We start from the raw sequence: 20,953 nt of genomic DNA on the forward strand, positions 1-20,953 counted from the left end.
AGAAACAGCAGCATTAATGAGTCAGCTCTGTAAGAAGTGGGGAATGGCTTATTCTTGGCTTTGTCCCCACCCACACTACTTCACTAATTTTTCCTTTTCATTTGACTCCATGGAACTTGCAGAAAGTATCGTGGTCCTCATTTTAATGGATGAGTTGACAGCCATCAGCAAAGACTGATGAAGACCTGTGGGGGACCCTGAAACTCTCTTTACCCCATACTAACTGATGGTCCCTCGAGACTGGCTTGATCATCAGTACAGCAGCATTGGTGACTCTCAAGTGTAGATATCACTGAGAAGCAATAACCAGATGCCTTACATTGTGACACTGAACTTGCAAAGGATCCCTACAGAACTGAGCCCACTGGGTCTCTGGTCAAAATGTAAAATTAAAGTAACCACAAGAAGCATCTCTCAATCAAAGCACCATCTACAAAATACCACTGGCATTTTTAAAAAGCCACTGCTTAAACCTCAAAAACAATTAAAAGCAGAGGGAAAGCTGTCTCTGGGGTGTGTGCGCTAGCATAGGGCTTTTCATAGTCTGCACAGCAAATGCACACAGGGAAGATGGTCTCAGATTCCCAGATTCCCAAACTGCTGCTGAGTACTCCTCTAATAACGAATCAGAAATAATGAATGAGGCTTCTGCTGGCTCTATTCCCTGGTCTCTCACCTCTCTGGGTCTTGCGGCTTTGGCCTGCCTTCCCTCTCAAGTTAAGAGCAGTAGGTGCAGAATGCACCAATAGCCCCTCCATGCCGTTTGGGGAGGCTTAAAATGAAATTACTTCCCAGAGTCCACACTGCAATCCCTCCCATGACAGGCCAGGCAGGACGTGCACTGTCATTCCCAGCCTTTCCTATGGAGCCTTGTGCCAGCTCTGCCCAGAGGATCCAGGCTCCTGGATTGTATAATCCCTGACCTCAGTTCACTGGTCAGGCCCTGAAATGGACCTGACTTGTGCCAATCCCTCCTCTAGGGTGTGCTCACAGAACTTCACCTACCAGCATCCTAATCCCATACCTCCAGCCCCCTCACTGGGTGCCTAGGGTCAGACACATTGCCTGGTTCCCTTCCAAAGCCAGGGTGCAGTCAGTCACTTCCCCTGTGAGAGGATGTTTCTGATAGCTGTAGGAGAAACCAAGACAGTGGGACCTGGTAGCCCCTGAACAGAGAGGTGGTGCGGTAAAAAACGCCAACCACACCTGCGGCTGCAGTCTGGTGAGGCTTTTCCCAGGAGGGAGGTTCCGCAGATGCAGCTCAGCACCAGCAGCTTCACTGTGCACTGCAGCTAAGCGACCCCTAGGGCTGCCTGCCGAGGACACCAGCCACACAGTCCATCCTGGACAGAGGCGAGCTGGGGGCAGGTGAGAGCCAGGATCCAGCTCGTGCTGGACCTTCTGCCTGTGTGATGCCCTTACTGCTCACGCAAGTCCACTGAGGTAAGATTAGCCCTATTTTATAAAAGAAATTATTTTTTAAATTCTAAGGCCCAGAAAGGTTAACCGATTCAAAATCAATCACTTAACAAGTGCTAACCGGAGAATGGAGCCCAGAAACGTGAGCAGCACTTTCCTCAGAGCAGCTAAATAGAAGAGACACGAAGGATAACCAGATGTCAGCGGCATACAGGAGTCATGGGGAGAACGGGGCCTTCAGAGCTGGGTGACATAAGGAGGGAGGTCATACAAGCAACAAGGGTGTCATATGGAAGGAAGCCAGGTGCCAGGCACTATGCTAAGCAGTTTAGCTGTGTCATGCTTTTAGTCCTGTACAGCAGTCCCCAGAGACAGACCCATTTTATTGCAAACACAAGCTAACCACAGACAGCTTAAGTCATCTGCCGAAACTCACACAGCTAGCAGGAGTGGAGTCGGGCCCTGCACACCAGCAACCCAGAGCCAGGGTCTTCAGGCTCAGCCCTTCCTGGGAGGCACCGAAGACCTCGGCACGGAGTTTTGGTGGGATGGTGAGGTCTTACCAATTTGCAGCTTGGCTATGGAAGGAAACGGAGAGAAAGCAGGAGCGCAGGGGGCATGGCAGTGCCCTCAGCTGCCTTAATAAGAGTACTGCAGACTGGACAGTTTGAAACAACAGAAATCTATTCTGCAAAATCAGGAGAGCAGAGTACTGGCCGGCCCAAGCTCCCTCCGGAGCCTCCAGTGGAAGATCCTGCCCAGGGCAAACTTTAGCTATGGCAGCTGCCCTCCAGTCTCTGCTTCAGCCTTCACGTGGCATCTCTTCATGTGTCCAAATGTCCCTTTCGAGGGACATCGGTCATGCTGGGTTAGGACCCACGCTAATGAACTCATCATACCTGCATTACATCTGAAAAGATGCTATTCCCAAGTACAGGCACAAGCAAATGTAATCAAAAGAAAGAGATTTAGGAATGCAACCCATAACTGGCACCATGGGTTCTAGAGAGAGCACTTTTAAAGATAAAGATCGTAAAGATGATTAACATACTCAACATAATATTTCATTAAAGATCGCAATTCTTTCCAAGTAAGCGGAAAATGTGATTATCCCAAGGAGGGTTTGCCAGGCTAGGCATATCCTTTTTAGTATTTAATGAGTCAGAGAAGGACACAGCCTTGTAGCTTTTGCCAGGAACATTCTGGTACTCTCATCTATCACAACTTCCTGGCTCCTGTCTTCCCTGATCAGTAAGAAGGCAAAATGGATGCCAACATCAAGCCGCACAGTTAACTCTCGATCACACAGCATGACAGGGGCGAGCAGTGGCGCAAACACCAAAGCCAACACACAGAAACTTTTCACTTGGCTGCATCTGGTCTGGTTCCTTTACTGATAGTCTCTTTGGGCAATTTTTAAAAATAAGTTTGCAAGCTTTTCTTTTATACCAAGTGGAAGCAGTGTGAAAGTAGTAGCCTAGAAATAGCCACAATGGCCAAAGGAAGTTGACCATGAAGTAAACAATTGGCACTGCTAATCCATAAACTTTCAACCAACAATTAGCTATGCTTAGAAATAGGAAACATAGGCAGGTCCTACGCCCAAAATACTGGCATCCGAATTTTGCCTTAAACAATTCCAACACAAAATTAGTTATCCTATAAAGATATTGCCACTTTAAATATTTATGCATTCATTAACGTTTCCCAAAGTGTTTAATTATTACTTACTCCTTCCTAACTACTTTAGCATAGTATCCTAACCCTGGAATAACCAAACTCTAAGTAAAAACAAAGAATGAGCAGGCAGTGGTCGTAAACAGTTTCTGATGCAGCGAGACTCCCCCGATTCTCACTGTCTCTACGCTTTAAATTTTTTAATCACTGCAGTCACCACAGAAGGGGAGGCAAAGAATAACGCAAAGAAGACAAAAACATGATGAAGGACCAAGGGCGTTCTTAAAACAGACACATGGCTACTCATACGAATAGATGCTATTCTATGTCAATAAGCAAGTCGATGGCTATCATTTAGTCCAATAATATTGATATCAGTCAAAACTTTTGGAAAACTCCCTTCCTACAGTTATCAGAGTATGCAAGCACTCTTTGGAATGCATTCACTAGAATTCATAAGAACTCATAAGAACTTACCAAAATCATTTTTAGTGCCTTCTAGGTATGCAATATTACACTAGGTGTCATTGGCTTTTTTAAAGACTCAAGAGTAATTCAGAGCAAAATCAGAGCCAACTGACATTGTTTTATTTGTTTGTTTGTTTTGTTTCCTTTTCCAGTAGGAGGGATGGAACTGAGGACCTTGTACTTTCGAGGCAGGCACAGAGCTACTGAGCTAAATCCCCGGCCGGCCAGCTAACATTGTGGATCAAGCAGGATAACGCTACTTGAAAGAAAAGAGAAAATAGTTCCACATAACGTATGTTGCCAGCCAGAAATGCAAACCAGAACTTAGTAATTGGGTGAGTTGGGAGGTGGGATATAAAAGAGAGAAGTCCAGGAAAGGGGGGACTCTGAGCACCCTTGTGAAGACAGTCAGCTCAAGCTGAAAAGCAACCCTGTGGGCGTGGGAGCAGGATATCCTCAGCAGTTCCTGGCCTCTGAGTAACTCTGCAGTCAGCTCTCAGTCCAGGCTCTTTCGGGAGGTGGACACAGTCAGAGGCCAAGCCATCTGTTCTCGGGCACAATGCCAGGGTTATATGTTCTGTTCTCCCTTCTCCTTCTCTTTCTCCTCTCTTCTTCAAGTGTTTTTGCTTTCCTACCTCATAATTAGAGTAAACAAATACAAACGGGGGAGACTGATACCAATCCCTGCCTCACACCTTTTAGCCAACCAACCAAGTGCTTTTAGAAGGAGACAAGTCACCATCTGAAACATAAGCATCTTATGCAAACATTTCAAAAGAAATCCCAAAGGATATGGGGGGGTGCTTTTTAGGGAATTGAATTCTGGAACTTATGCTTGTGAGGCAGGCAACAGAACCACTGAGCTGAATCCCAGCCCTCAAGGGATATTTTTTAAAGAGAGAGAATGGAAGATAAAAAATGCAAACAAAGCTTTTGTAAATGGGGAGGGGATAAAGGGGTGAGGGGAGGGCAGAGGAATGAGAAAAAAAGAATTAAGATATACTATGTACAGGTACAAATTCCCTACAATGAATTGCATTATCGTTGCAGTAATACAGGCAAACATGTACTAGTAAAACAAAAAAAAAATTAATTTTTTAAAAATCCCAGAGGAAGTTGAAACCTCAAGAAAAAGGATGGGTTAAAGAGAGTATCACGTTTTTCTTTGGACAGCACTGCCTTTTTCCGAATCCTAATGAGTGGTAGGCCATCAAAATATCATTTTCATGGGCTGAGTGGCTTTTCTTTCCGGGACAATAATGTATGTGACAGAGGTGCTAAAAGACTAACAGGAAGCAAGAGTAGGAAGGAGAGACTGAAAAAAAGACTGTAAAAGCTGTTCATTCTTTTTATTATTCACACCCTTAAAATGGCTGCCTGCAAATTTATTTATAAAAGCCAATTTTATTTGGAAATTATGGGTGGATTTCCAGTTAACCCCCCCACACACACACACACAAGCTTTGATTTGCAGTAAAGGAAGCATTCCACATCTGCTATTACTCTCTGACTAAAGTAAGGGCAACACCTGAGGCATGCCATAGCCTTGAAAGAGGACCCGCTGCTTCTCAGGACTCCATGTCACCGTGGCTGTCATGATGAGAGCACATCATATTTGCCTCGCTCTGCTGAAACTAAGACATTTTGCTAGCCTTAATGATGCCTATGTGACAGCCAATTCACTTGGGAATGAGCCTAATGATTTGTCATTGAGGGACCCAGAAGTGGATTTCATAGAACTCGGAAAAGAGACAGTGACAAGTTACATTGAGCAATCTTCACAGACAGCAGGCCAAAGCATCACAAGGAGAGTGTTCCACTACTTGGATTTGAAAAGATATAGCCAAAATAAGGTTATCAATTCTTACATCTTGAAGAGGAGTCTAAAGATCCTAGCCCAAAGATCTCCTAGTTATCAGTCTAGGGTCTACCTAAAGATATCAAAGACTACCCAGAAGACAAGCAAGCCAGTTGTAACCAAGTTTCTTTCCACAATTGCTGACACTTTCACCCATGCCTGTGTGCAATGTGTTTTCACCCCTTATTCTACAGTCATCAACAACCACTTACTTAGCTCCTAAAATGTGCTATCTGCTATGGCAGGCCCCAGGAAATACAAAGATGAATAAGGCCTAAATACGGCCTTGGAGCAGCTCACAATCTTACAAGGAGGCACAGGAACAAACACAACACAGTCAAAAAATAATCAATTCATAAGAATCCCCACAAATTAGATGACACTTACATCGGTGAAGATGAGTAGGCATTCTCCAGACAGACAAAGAAGTAGGAGGCAGAAATCCAAACAGAGAGACCTAAATACGCAGTCTTTGAAATGTGAGCAAACAGCACATGCTCAGGAAGAGAAGAGCTCAGAACGGTAAGGTTACACAGTATACTGGTAGCAGGAGAGGTAGCAGAAGGTAAGATAGGAGGTAGGTAGTACAGAAGGTACAGGAATAGATGTGAGGCTTTCAAAGCTATGCAAAGAAACTCATTCGGTCCTATAAGAAAATGAGGTAGCTGACACAAAAAACACACTGGTTTTCACTTCAAAGGAGATATGCTGACTTAATCTAATTGATTAGTCTCCCGAATTCCAGCACGACACCTTCTCACACTGGGAACACTGGTTCACTGAAGTTGCTGCTGGTTGGTAGATGTAATCATGCCTGTGTTTCAGAAAGGTATCTCTGAGGCTAGTGCGGAGAACGGATGGAAAGTGGAAGAGACCACAAGAAAGGAGCTCTGTAAAGATGCTCCAGCAATAGTCTGTACAGGATGATGCTAGGCTAGGGTAAAAAGGAGAGCAAAGAGGGATGAGTCCAACAGTCACCTAAGAGACATGGGGGGCCTTGCTACTGATGGGATGTGGGGGCACAGTGAGATCAAGAGGAATTAGAGGTGATGCCAGGTTTCTAACTTAGACAGTGAATGCTGGGCATTCTTATCGGCTCCAGAGAAGGAAGAAGTTGAAAGGATTTAGATCACAGGTGATCTGTGAGTCAAAAGGGAACACAGGTCCAGATCCATTAGAGAGGCTCACAGAGAAAAATGTAAGGGGTTCCTGGATGCTGACCTCACATCAGCTCACAGTCCCTTTATACACAGATGAGAAACACTAAAGGCTTTATGTGATTAAGAGTTACTCAGATCACAGCACAGTTAGCAGCAAACTCAGAGCTAAAGAAGTTTTCTACGAGGGTTCCTTCAACTGTATTATGATTCTTTCTAGAAATGAGAACAAGCTGAGTGTCTTACTTCATTGCTGGAAGAATATACTCAACACCACAAGTTAAAGAAGGAAAAGTTTATTCTAGTTCACAGTGTGTAGAGGTTTCAGTCTATAGTTGGCTGTCTCCAAAGCACAGTGGCAAGCGGACATCCAAGAGGAGAAGCAATCCATGGCTGGGCAGGCAGAAAGAGGGCAGCAGCGGGCCTCCCTTTCCCTTTTATGCCTCCCAGGCTACAAGCCTATTGGTTGATGCCACCCATACCCCAAGTGGGGCTCCCCATTATCCACACCCAGAACTATGCCAAACCAATCCGTGGGCTAATCTAGTACCACACACCCTTAATCCCAGTATCATACACCCATGATCCTGCACCTCCCAAAAGCCCCACATATGAGCACAAGAAGCTTGGTGGGGGGTATAACACTAGATATGGTGGCACATGCCTATGATCCCAGCACTCAGGAGGCTGAGGGAGGAGGATCAGAAATCCTAGGCCAGCCTGGACTATGCAGTGTTTGGTTTAAATTACACAGAAAAATATTTTAAATATTCCAAAAGCATAGAAATTAGAACAATGAACATTTTCAACTTTCTGAGTACAGAGAAACAAGAGATATGTATATAAACTAAGAGAAACTAGCACTGAAGCCTTTCAGTACTCTGAATATGTCACTTCTGGCAATTTACTTTATAACCTAATATAGGTAAATATTTATTCTCTTGTGCCAACAAACATGGTTGGAAAATAGCCTTGAGGCCATGTTTTACAGTGCGATAAACATTTCTGAATAAATTTAAAAAGGCAAGCACAGACCCAGAGTTAAGTATAAAAAAAAATAATAATAATAATAGTAAAAATAACAAGGAACTTAATTTTATAATGTCTTAACTAAAAAAGCAAGAAGTTGGGCCATACTATTCCCTCATGGTGGCCCTGCACCCCTGATGCTGCACTGGTACTGAGCTCCCCCAGGCCTGGACGATGGGGAAGTACTTCCTGGGCCAGAGCGCACTCCGAAGTTCTCGGGACTAAGAGCTCGCTGCCTTTGGGCACCAAACCCCTACTGCAAACGTGTCTTGACTGAAGACACAGTGCACCGAGAGGTGGCCCCTGACCAGAAGCTCCTGTCCCAGAGACTCTTGACCAAGACCAACAGGATGCCCCGCTGGGTAGAGAAACTTTCCTACCCATGTTGCTCACTCAGTGTCCATCCTGGGGGACTCTGTAGTGGACCCACAGAAACAGATCATGGCCAGCTTCACCTGGAGCATCAACCATGCCTGGCTGGTGGTGATGGAGGAACGATGTGTGAACTCCGACCACAGTGGCTGGACCGAAATCCGCCTGGGTCTCCTCTCACTTATTTGACGTCTCCAGCTGTCCAAGAATTTGGCCTCAGCTGGTTCAAAAGTACTGTGACCAAGACCATGAAGGCTTTGAACACATCTTGGCCAAGCTGCCAGGTGAGGCCCCTTCTGAAACACTTGCTGAGACAGCCAAGGAAGGCAAAGGAGGCAAAGCAGACTGCACTGGAAGCTACAGAGAGCCAAGGACCTCACCAACAAGGCCGCACCAGGCAGCAGCAGCTCCTGTAGCCGGTGTGGGCCCCTGCTAGCAGCACCACCACAGGTCACCAGCCAGCACGGCACTGCTCCTGCTGCCCTCTCCCCATTGTACTTTATTATTAAAAATCCAGGGCCAGAGATTTAGCTCAGTGGTTCCAGTGCCAGCCTCACAAGCACAAGGACCAGAGTTTGATCCCCAGTACCAAAAAACAAAAAATCCAGTTCCAGCCCTCTGTGCTGTCTGGGTGGCAGGCTGGCCAGGTACCTTGTCAGCATCTGCAGCCCACCACAGAATCCACGTCTGAGCCCATCCTGCTTATTCCCCACAGGGCAGCAGAGAAGAGGTGCAGAAAGGTGCAGAGATGGGCCCAAGGTCACGGCGGAATGCAGGTCTCGTGGCAGTAAATGACAGCCCCTGGGCTCCACGGGGGCAGGGCCCTTTGTTTTATTCTCTGTGACCCAAGAACCCAAGTACAATACCTAGCACATGACAGGCACTCAGTAAATACCTGCTGAACTCAATCAGCCCACCCACAAAAGAAGTCAAGAAGTTGTTGTTGATTCATCACAACACAGCTCTGATGTTTTTCCACCACAAAGTTTTGATCTCCCAAAGAGGAGGCACTCAGATCTACTAAATTGGTTTTGCTCATCCAAAAATCAATCTATGGGACTCAATAAATTGAATTCAGGCCCTCAAAATGTAATCAATGAGTCACTGGAGGCACAGCATATACTGAGCAGAATAAATTCATGTTTCTTATCAACATTTATTTCTTTATTATCTGCTGAAAATGCCTGAGATTAAATGGCAATGGCCAGTCCTTTCCTGCCAACCAGATCTTTTAACTTTTGCCAGACGGGCTCCAAGTTGAATGGTAGGCTGACCTCAACTTTCTCATGGAGTCTGAAGTCTTTCTTTAATCCAAACCCCCTAGGGAGGAATGAATGTCAAAGCAGGGTCAGGACAGGCTGCTTTAACACTCAGTCTTACCTTGCATATATAATACACTAACAAAGTAGTCGAGAGTATTCGTCAGTTTCTCACATATAAAAGACGGGGAGCAGTTTTCATTACCCGTGGAAAGAGGTAGCATTATGGCTTGGGTCTGAGGTGGCGCTTTTGCAGAGGTGGCTGAATCCAGCATGTGTGACTGATTCGTGGTGCAATGCTAGGCCCAAGGACACTAGGATTAAGGGTGTGAGTGCTACTGTCCTAAACAGCCTGGATAAGATGAAAGGGGTAGAAAGACACTGCTGAGGGCCCTTGCTGGTTACCTTGGGGGTGAGGTCCCCTGCAGCTGTCTTCTGTGCACCATGAACTGCTGCCCCTCTGCCATGAGCCACTGTGCCTCTGATCTCCCCGATTACGGACTCTATAAACTAAATAAACCTTTCTTCCCTTAACTTTGGACATCGGATATTTTGTCTCAGTCACAAAAGAAAAGTAATTAAGACAGGTAATGATGGTCATATAAATCGTGATTAATTTTTTAGCTACTTTAAATTATCTAAGTGAAATGAGAAGCAGTATCCAAACAGTACCGATGTCCAGGGAGCTCAGGCTCACCACGAGGCGGACCTATGAGACTCTGAAGTGGAGTGGAGGACACAGACCCTGCTTTCCCAGTCTGTGCCTCAATGCACGCATGCGTGCTTTCCCAAACGTCATCGGATCTGGGCAATCACCCCTGCCCCTCGACTCAGTCAGACCCCCGTTACCTTCCATGGTCCCCCAGTACATAACCCTATGATTACTCCAATCTTCATACCATAATTACTTCCTCTGGGGGTATTATCGCATGTGTGTGCTACTGAGGACTGAACCAGGGCCTCACATGTGCCAGGCAAGCATGCTAGAACTGATCTGAAACCTCAGCCTTGGGTATTATCTCTTAGACTGCCTATCTCCCATCAACAGTAAGCTCCAAAAACCACGCTTTCTCTGGTTCTCAATGTCATCCCAACGCCTGCCAAGTGCCTCATACAGTAGATGTCTAGCAAATATTTGTTCAATGAATGAATTAAGAGTGAATGGATCTATGGAATGAAATGGTTAGCAGAATCAGCTTTTTCTGTTCTAAAGAGACTTGTTCATTATTAGACATATGTTATCTTTTTAAAAGTAAACAACAGTATGAAGTGAAGGACTTGAGTTTGGAGTGGAGAAACTCTGCGTGCCTGGTTAATCATAAGCCACAGTGCTACTTTCCTTTTTCCTTTAAGTGCTTTCCCAGGGTTTTAGTTGACTGCAGCGACACCTGCTGCTAAATTGGAGAAAGTTCCATCTTTTCATTTGCCAACTAGGTGGTACCTGAGTCAGAGACTCCAGATGTCACCCTATCATCAACCATGATTGCACAGTTATGTCTATTTTATAGAAAGAAGCCCTCATTGTTCATTTCATTAACATATCCTGAAACAAATTAGGGACAGACATTAAGTAGCACCTCTTGCCTGCAGCGTCCCCCTCAGAGTCTGGTGGAATGATGGGATACGACGTCACATAAACCTGCCTTCTCGGAGAAACATCGCTAATGCAGCTCCCTTTCATCTGTATACCACCTTGACATCTATACTTAGCTTTGTGAAATTCCCACCTCTGAGAATTTGCCACCTAAAAATGTGGCAAATCCAAACTTAACAAAAGGTGAGAAGAAGAAAAAATTGAAAGAACAGGAAACCTAGCACAAGGAAACATCCTTAGGCTATTCTTCAAACATAATATCGCACTGGGTTTTGGGTTTTTTTTGGGTTTTTTTTTTTTTTTTTTTTTTTTTTTTTTTTTTTGGTACTGGGGATCGAACTAGGACCTTGCACTTGCGAGGCAGGCAGCGGAACCAGTGAGCTAAATCCCCGGCCTTCACCATTATTTTCTAATTGTTGTTCACTTAAGAAGTCACTATGGGGCCTGGGGGTGCAGCTCATGCATGAGGTCTTATGTTCAGTCCCCAGTGCTACAGGGAAAAAAATTTAATTAAGTAAATAAAATTTATTTTTAAAAGAAATCAGGGCCAGGGGTTTAGCTCAGTGGTTCCACCGCCTGCCTCACAAGTGCTAGGACCCGAGTTCAATCTCCGGTACCAAAGAAGAAAAGAAAAAAGAAGAAAAATCACTCTGGAGCTGGAGTTAGCTCAGTGATTCAGCACTTGCCTAGTAAACATGAGGCCCTGGGTTTGATCCCCCGCACCACACAAAAGTCACTCTGTGTCAGCCTCACCACTAACGCAATCCACTGGCTCACAGAGGAACTGACAGCGATTATGGTCAAACACATCCCAAGCTGCTGTCCTGTGTCAAGCCATTCTGTCACTGATACATACTGTGGACATTCACATTCATGTTCAGTGCCTCTGATCTCTACAGCAGTTAGGGTCCTCACAAGCCATCCAATGTTACTTCCTCTCAGCTCTTCTCTTGATTAAAAAAAAATGGATTTACTTATCTTATCAGAAAAAAATCTAACGCTGCAATCTACCTTCAGACATGGACATGTAGTTTGACTTATGTTTATTAGACATATGGTGATGTGACCATTCCTAGCTCAATGGATTTTGTGTCTGCACTGATCAAAACGGAAAGACATTGGCAAAGGAGAGGACAGCAGAGCAGCTGCAGGCCTAGCAATTCCACTTGCTAGCTCTGCCCTTAGAACAAGTTATGGACAACCCTAGGTCTCAGTTTCCGCGTTAAAAGGAGGACGCTAATTACTCATTGTTCATCTCAATGTTTTTCATTTGTTTGGTTGGTTCGGGGAATTGAACTCAGGTCCTTGAGCTTGCGAGGCAGGCAGCAGAACCATTGAGCCAAATCCCCGGCCCTGTTTGTCTCAATGTTAAGGTCAGTAGGAGGACACAGGCGGGAATGTGTGTTGAAACTTTTAGTAAACTACAAGAGAACCATACAAATTTAAAACAGTGTTATCTCAAGTCTAGAAACTGAACCACTGAGGAGTTTTATTACATTTGCATCTCTCTCAATGTACCAAGAAGCACAATATTTAAAAGGCTAAGTAGAGGAAGCAGCCACAGAAATGCAGAGCTCAAGGATGCAGCAAACCCAGAATAACCTGATTCAGACTTTGGCTCCAGGTGAATTAACTGCAGGGATAATTTATGGGGTCTCCCGACCGCCGGGCCAGGCTCATCACAGGAACTGTGCTGGCCCCTTCCACCCTAGCTAGTGTTGTGGCTTGTATCTAGATGTCCCTCAAAGTCACATGCACTCATAGGTGGGGCTTTTTGGAGGTGGCTGAATCTAAGGTGAGTGAATATGGATTAAGGGCGTGTGATATCTGGATTAGCCCCTTGATTAGATTAGCATAGTTTTAGGTGCGGCTAAATGGATTGATTGAAGAGGGAAATCCCACCCTCATATGGACAGCACCGAACAACAGACTTGTAGCATGGATGGACTATAAAGGGACAAAAAGAAGACTGCTGGCTGCTTCCTGCCTGCCCCGCCATGGACTGTTTGTCGTCTGCCACGCTGCCCTGCCTTGGACCCAACCAATTCTGCAAACTGAGCTAAACTAAGCCTTTCCCTCTTAACTTGTGGGTGTTGGGCATTTTATCTCAGCAATGAGAGAGTGACTAAAACATCCAGCCTGGCTCAGTTCTGTTCTGGAATACTATCCCATGACTAGCTCTGCACACTTCAAACTGCCCAGAGAAAAGCTAGAAAATAAAACCTACAGGGAAAGATCAATAAACTGCAGACCGTTCCACCTGGAAAAGAGAGTGCTATGGAAGGGTTTCACGGTGACGTGGCTGCAGGGGTCCAGTTCCACTGAGGACTAAGAGTGGGAAAGCAGTGGAGCGCCGGTACATGCTTAGCACCCAGCTCTGCTGGGAACGGGTAGGAAGGGGTGTGTGCTGTGTGTGTGCTGTGAGTTTATTATAAATTTTAGGGACATAAAAATGACGATAATAACAGATATGATACTGTTTATTGCAAATCCAATAAAGCCAGCTGAGACTCAGAGATGTTCTTACTGGTTTTTGCCAAACTTTGGGGTCTGTAGCCAACCTACGGCTGCAATTCCTCTGCTATTTGGCAGGTGAAGTTGTGTCCCAACCACGGGGTCTTCCCATCAGTGTCCTAACTTTAACTGTGATACGTGATCTACTGCTATCAAGAGAGATTTAAATAGTCTGCATCCCAATGCAAAGCATATTTGTTAAAGTCCCTCTCTGCTTCAGCATGAGACGGAACACAAATTTTGTTGTTTAAATTACATTAAGACTTCCTGCATCACTTTTAAGTCTAGATCAACAGCCAAACAATAAATCAGGCCCTGATTTGACCCATTTCTTTGGTACCAGGGATCGAACTCAGGCCCCTGGACTTGTGAGGCAGGTGGCGAAACCACTGATCCAAATCCCCAGCTCTTTGTACATCTACCCATTTCTACGGTGTCATCACTCACACTGTGACCGATTTCCAACTTTCAAAATGACAACTCAAATGCAGATCTAGGGAAAGAAACACAACAGTATTTCCACAGAAGGGTGCAATAGGCACAAAGAGCCTTAAGTGCCCAGAAAGAAGTAAAATAACTAGGAAATGATGAGTTCTGAGAATGTTTGTTCTTTTTAATATTGTTTATTTAGTGCAAATTGATAGAATTTTATTTTTAGTAATGGCTGTGTTTAACAACTGGCTTACACAATCCCTGAAACTTTAACATCTGGCTCTTGCAATTCAGCACATGCCAGCCTCTGCTCAGGACTGAGAAAGATCCCTAAAACTATGAGAGGGATGTGGACTCATGGACAGAAGTGCTTTCACAATCAAATAAACATGGGTCTAAATCTTGGCTCTGCTATTGATTGAATATATGATCTCAGCCTTCAATTTCATATGTAAAGTGAAGAAAATATTACTGTTTATATCTTAGGGTTATTGAGAGGACAAAATGGGGATTTTTTTGTCACTGTCTTAGCTAATACCTGGTGCATACTGAAAACACCAGATGAAATTTGTGTTACAGAAAAAGAAAAACGGTGAACTCTCTATTTTGTTGCTGAAGAAGAACTTCCTCTAGTAAGCAGCAGACTGTGTTTGGAGTAGATAGTGAAGCCTCCTCCTCTGGTCGCTTATGGTGCAACACAGATGCCCACGTGCCTGGGAAGCAGAAGGACAGCAGTCCAAGGTGGGCCCCACACACACGAGGTCATTATCCACTCGCTGTCCACTGTCCCTGCAAGTCATCCTGTGTTAGTGCTCGGCGTCGGGGAGGGCCAGGTGCATCCTCACCGCAGCCAGGACCTCTAACTGGTGCCCCTGCTTTCAGACCCGAAAGGACAAGCGAGAACTGCCCAGGCAGAGCAGCAGACTTCCAACTTTCGAAACACCCCATCTACAGCCTCAGGGGAAATACGAGGTCCACTCAAGCCCACTGAACTGTGCATTCCACACCAGGGAAATTATGGTAAATTCTAGCTCATGGTAGGAATGTAAACTAATGAGCCACTACAGAAATTAGTATAAGGCCCCTCAAAAAACTAAAATTAACCAGCTATACTGCTCCTTGCTCTATACCTGAAAGAATTAAAGTCCGCATATTATAGGGACACATGCATACCTGTTTTTATCTTGGCACACTTCACAATAGTCAAGGTATGGGACCAGCCTAGGTGCCCATCAGTGGATGACTGGGTAAAGAAACTGTGGTGTATAAATAGATCATACACAGTGGAGTGTTATTCAGCCAGAAAGGAGAATAAAATCATATTACTTGCAAGAAAACAGATGGAAATGGACATCATGTTAAGTGAAATAAACCAGACTCAGAAAAACAAATATAACATTTTCCCTGATGTGTAGAAATGTTTTCAAAATCTAAAAGCAGAGGATTACTAGACAAGGGTACGTAATAAGAGAATGGGAGAGTGGCACATTAAGGGAGGTAACGGGGGATGGCTATGACCAAAACACATTATACACATGCATGAGAACAAAGTATCAAAACTCTACATTTTGTAAAGGTAATAGGTACTAATAAAAATATTTGCTTTAAATTCCACTGTGATAATAAATAAACTGTAGCTCAATAAGGCAGTTTTAGAAAAAGAATGAAAAAGAGACCCAAGCTCTGGAAAACGGGAGAAGAATAAGGGTGTGCGTGGGACTGAAACCGAGGTGAGCTGGAAGGGAGAGGGTGACCGAACGGGGTCGCAGAGGTCGGAAAGGCAGCCCTCCAACACCCGACTAAGAGGAACAGGGCCAGCCCCGGCAACAGCAGACGTGGCAGAGGGGGACCTGAAACAGCCTTTCCTGTGCGCCCAGGAGCTACCTGGGAGCAACCGGCTGCTGACTGCCACTGACCAGGGGTCAGGCCAAAAATACCACTGCTGGGCCCAGGACCGGGCCACGCCGTCTTCCCATCAGAGCCCCTGGATCTGCCTGCGTCTGCACCAAGGCCCTACCCTCCACCCGGCTGGCAGCAGCAATGTCCATCCGCACTGTCCTCTTGCTTCATCTGCTGTCATGACCCCAGCAGGCCCTCCACTTAACCACCAATGTCCCCAACTGGCCTAAAGCCCACCTGGATGCAGTGTGACTTTGGCAGGCGTGTGGGGCCAGAGAAGGCAGAAGAAAACCAGCTAGGGGTCCCTTCGCTAACGCACTTCTAATGGGTAAGGACACACTAGTTACAAAAGGTGTTTTGTTCTCTTTACAGATGACTCAGATTTGAAGATTCCAAAGAATAAGAATTGATACGACAGTTGTTAGATGAAGTGAGAAAAAACTTAGGCCAAAGGCAAGAGTGGGTGAACTGGTTTCCAGGAATACTCTGTGTAGGTCAATATCATTCTCCTGACTTACAAACAGGGAAACCGAAGCTTGGAGAAGGTAAAGTATGCTCTCAAATTCCCAGAGCTGCCAAGTGAGCCAGTCAGTTCGCATCCACATCTTTCTGACCACTGACCATACATACTAACTCCTACTGCCACGCAAACACCTCCTGAAACCACACTGTTAGATACAATTCTGTCCTCTGTGTCTTCAGCAGGTCTGTTTGCACACAGTTATACTGTACCACTGGAGCAGAAATCTTTAGAAATGATCATTTGGAGGTTAGGGGTTGAGATAGTTCTTTTAGCTTTCTGATACTTGCTTTGCTGAACCACTTCTCTCCGATTCCACAGTGACAGAGATGGTGGCTTCTAGAGCTCAAGTGCCAGTCCTGCCTTGATTAGATTCATTACTCCTGCCTTGCCGATTTTAAGAAATCCAAGCCACCACGAGGGCAAGGAAAAGAGGGGCTGCCTGGGAGACATTCTGCTCAGGGGTTGGTGTCCCTGTCACAGCCCCATGCGTCTCTGGAATGACATGGGCCCCTGCAGTCAGTTAGGGACCTGAGTTCTGAAAGGAATGTTCACCTCTCCCACGTGCCAAGCCCTAGGACAGACACGCTGCCTCTGTCCCTCTGTTCGCACCCACACCTAACCCTCCCTCCTGGCCTCAGCCTGCAGTCCCTGAGGTGCAGTCACCTCCCACACAGACGTCCTCGGCAGCGCGTCTGCTGCACAGGAATCAAGGACGCTCTCCTCAGAGCTTCCTCCCTGTCATTATCCTACATGCTCCAAAAACTAAAGTATGTCATTAACCTGGGAGAAGGAGGAAAACTTCAGAGGCAAAATTTAGAAAACAGTCAACAGCCTTACCTAGAGAGTGAAGAAGTAATATCTGAAAAGTGAAAACGTCTAGCCAGTTACCTGGTCCCCTCGAAGACAAGCAATCACTGTAAATCTCCTCACACTAACTGCCTAAACTAAGCAGTCAACTACATGTTGAGCAGATGACCACTGGACATGTTGGAAATAACAGAAGGAATCCGCAAAGATCTTTAGTAATCCATGTTAGATTTTTAAGTAAAATATTCCTCAGCACATGACGGGGCTCCATCCCAATAAACCCACCATAAACTGAAACAGATGTCTGAGTTGCAAATGCTGTGAATCCACCTCTCCTGCCAAACGGCCCAGCGTAGTGACACACACACACAGGACAGTTTCACCTGCTCCTCGCGTGAGGGTGGGGCTGTGAGCTGCAGTCGCTGTCCCTGCCCGCTTCCAGCGAGAGAACTGCGCCAGGTGTCACTGGACTAGAAAAAGACCGAATGCAAAACCCCAAGCCCAGTTCCCACTGACGGTCGCTGCTGCTGCTGCTGCTGCTGCTGCCACCCCAGGAAGCCAACAGCTCTTAAGTGAAAGCAACAGAAGTCAGGAGCCATCCACGTTTGGCTTTTCCCTTCCCAGAAACACACTACTGTGAAATTTATTTTAGAAAGTAAAGCACTTTTTCCCACATACAGTCTTCACGGGAACTCCCAACACATAAATGCTGCCTGGTGCCTTTCCCCGCCTACCCTTCAAGGTTATGTGTGGGCTTCCACTTCATTCCGCGCATATACAAGGCTGAGCAGAAAATGTGATGTGTGTTTAAGTCTTTAAAATTCATGGGAGGGGCAGGACCAGGGATTTAGCTCAGTGATTTCAGTGCCTGCCTCCCAAGAGCAAGGTTCCGAGTTTGATCCCCGGTACCAAAAAAAAAAAAAAAAAAAATCACGGGAGGAGAAGGGAAAATTTTAAGAATTAAGATGTGTTATGTACATGTATGGACTTCATACAATGAAGGTAATCATGATGTACTGCGAACACATACTAATACCAATTTTAATTACAAATAAATAAACTTTTTAGTTTTACTACAAAGACAGATTGCCATTAGTGCCCCTAGAAGTACTCCCTCTCGATGAAAACACATCCATCGCTCTTGCCACTTTCTGAAGCAGTTCTGAAGTCCTCTTTCTTACAAAATCTGACGAAAATATGGTGAAAGCTGCTGCCAAGCGCCATCCAACAGAAAGTCAGGCTCATAAAACATGACGGCTGCCCTCACCCACCTCATCCACTGGATCTGGCGCCCTGCGACTCTGGCTGACTCCCACAGCAAAATGACCAGGAGAGGTCACCGTTTTTGCATCGATGCGGGACATCACAGCAGCCAGGACAGCACCACCGAAGACACAAAAGAGGACTTCAGAGTGGCAAAAAGGAGATGAGAGAGTTCCAAGCAAGGGTAATGACTCTGAGGGGCACTGACAGCAATGTGCCTTGTCCTGTAATAGCCTGGTATGGCCTCATGTCATGTTATGACTCTGATTATCAGACTCTTTCTCAAGTTAAGGAAACTGAGCTCAGAGAAGTTAAAAACTCACTGCGGGGCAGCACAGCAAAGCCAGGGCTTGGATTCAGGCCTTCCCGACCAGATTCTGGGCTCCCCACTGCCGTCCTGCATGTGGTCCCAAAGGTTCTCTCCCTGGATTGAACTTCTTCACCCCTCAGGGCTCTGGGAGCACTCTCTCTGCTCAGCGTACGAATACCCTGCCTCCCAAGACACGTTTTCCCCGTGACTCATGAGCCCCTGGAGAGCGGGCACCATGTTTTGTTCATCACAGCACAGGTTCAGCTTTTTTATTATTTTTTATTATTTCAGCTTTTATTATTGTCTAACAATAATTTACAAACAGCTGGATGACCTGCCCGACCCTGCACCCTCTAGGGTTCGTGTCCTTCAGGAAGTGCGCCGAGGTACAGGCCCCGGAAAGCGCTTGGTATTCACAAGGCTGATTTTGTTTCAGGTAAGTACATTTTCCACCACCAGCAGCTCCTCCACATTCCAGGTGGGGCACAGGGACTGATTCTTACTAAGGAATCTGAGTGAAATGAAAATGCATCCACTGCCAGCTGAGGCGTTCTGGGTGCCCAATGGTGGACAGCCGTGTCCCCTCGCAAAATGTCAGTCTTGCACCCATCTGTAAATTAATTTCAAAGATTCTTGACACCACATAAATCCACAGTTATTTGGTGTCTCCCTGAAGCCAGCTGTGGTCCCTGATTCCTTCATTAATTGCTGATTTGGATCAATTCTTTGATGTGTTCATTTTATATCTGTATGAAAGCCATGATTATGTATTCTTTTAAAATGCATCTTCTAAGAAGTGTACATTATTGATGGCCCTGCAAAAAGTCATTAAGCCAAGATCTTAAGAGTGCTTTCATGCAGCGAGAGGAGCCAGGAAGAGAGTGAGGTGTCTCTAGGTCCCAGGGTGGCCCAGGCAGATGTGACCAGGGCTCAAATGAAGAACGCAAAGCACAGACAGGAAGCGGGGAGAAAGGGAAGAGAGGGCTGCAGACAGCACTGAAATCAAGCTTCCTCACTTCAGGATTTTTCCCATGGTTTCCCCAGCACCACCTCCTCTTATTAATGGGTTAAATAAACGAGCGTCTTTAGAACCCTCTGTAGTTTCCAAGGCCTACCTGACAAACACTCTTCACCTCGACTCTGGATGCATGGCCCCCAGGGCCTATCTGCTCCCGGGAGGCAGGGCTCAGACCCCAAGGCCTTGGTCCTGTGGGAAGTACACACTTTATCAGGCTTGTAGTAAACAAACCCAGGTGGTAGTTTACCTGATTCCACATCAAACCTTCTGCAGTTAGAAGTGGCTGATATTACTTTGGGTTTTTACACCCAAGGATTCATCAAATCCATCCCATTCCAAACAACAGCTACTCTCAAGAGACACAACTTCAAAATTCAGATCTCAATATTTCAGAAAGATTTCAGCCCTGCAGGAGAACTTAGAGATGGAAGGTGTAAATCAAACTCAAACTCTCCCTAATCATGAACACTTTAGGTTCCCTCCCTGGGTCTTGATAATCTGTATGTTTGTAAGTTATTTTAAAGAATCTTCACATGAACCAAACTGGGACACTTTTTGACCACAGACTTATATTTTGTGCCAGGTAATGGGAAAAAAATCTCTCTCTGTGACAGAAAAGCAGAAAAGTTCTGAGTTGAAAAAGCTGAACCTGTGTTATTACTTTCCAAATGCTGAGACAAAGCGAACAAATTGGCGGGCTGACTTCATTCTCACTGGATCACCATGCTTATAGCTTCCTTCTTTGCGGTGTTAATTAGAGACAAATGACAATTACTTCATTGCACTGTGTTCTAAATTGCAAAACCAACAGACCCAGCAAGGACCCAAAGACCCCGGAGGGGGTCTCTTCAGCTGCCTGCCTGCCTAAGATCATCCAGCGGGTGCACGACCTCCCAGACTGCGCGACAACAGACCCAGCAAGGACCCAAAGACCCCGGAGGGGGTCTCTTCAGCTGCCTGCCTGCCTGAGATCATCCAGCAGGTGCGCGACCTCCCGGACTGCGCGACAACACACCCAGTAAGGAAGGTAGCCAGGCGGGCGCCCTAGAAACACCCCCATGACCTCCCCCCCCCGTTCTCAAACCTCCTGATTGGGCCCGTCCTTAGATCAACTTTGCAGAGGTATAGGTTCTCATGAAGGGTAGTTTTCTGAGCTCCCAACTTTGAACATCTTTAAAGAAAGGGCAAGGGAAACCTGTAATAGAACTGAATGGACTTCAACCCTGAGGGTAGGGAAACTCAAGTTAGGCCTTGTGGACTGTGTTCAGTCTCAGTCGTGGGGAACTGCCATTGGCTAGCTGAGACCAGGGGATTTGGTTCTGCATATGGCTGTACATGTGGTATAATATGACAA

The 20,953-nt window shown here is 45.8% G+C and overlaps 1 protein-coding gene and 1 pseudogene across 3 annotated transcripts in view; one reads left to right on the plus strand and one right to left on the minus strand.

Moving 5' to 3' along the window:
- The window catches only part of Armh4 (armadillo like helical domain containing 4), a 118,599-nt gene that overhangs the window by 36,865 nt on the left and 60,781 nt on the right, over positions 1–20,953 (minus strand). The window lies entirely within an intron of this gene.
- On the plus strand, positions 7,783–8,396 carry LOC117287133 (annotated as a pseudogene).

This window comes from Fukomys damarensis, unplaced genomic scaffold, assembly GCF_012274545.1.
Source record: "Fukomys damarensis isolate Sample0158 unplaced genomic scaffold, DMR_v1.0_HiC HiC_scaffold_21, whole genome shotgun sequence".
In the NCBI taxonomy this organism is placed as follows: Eukaryota; Metazoa; Chordata; class Mammalia; order Rodentia; family Bathyergidae; genus Fukomys; species Fukomys damarensis.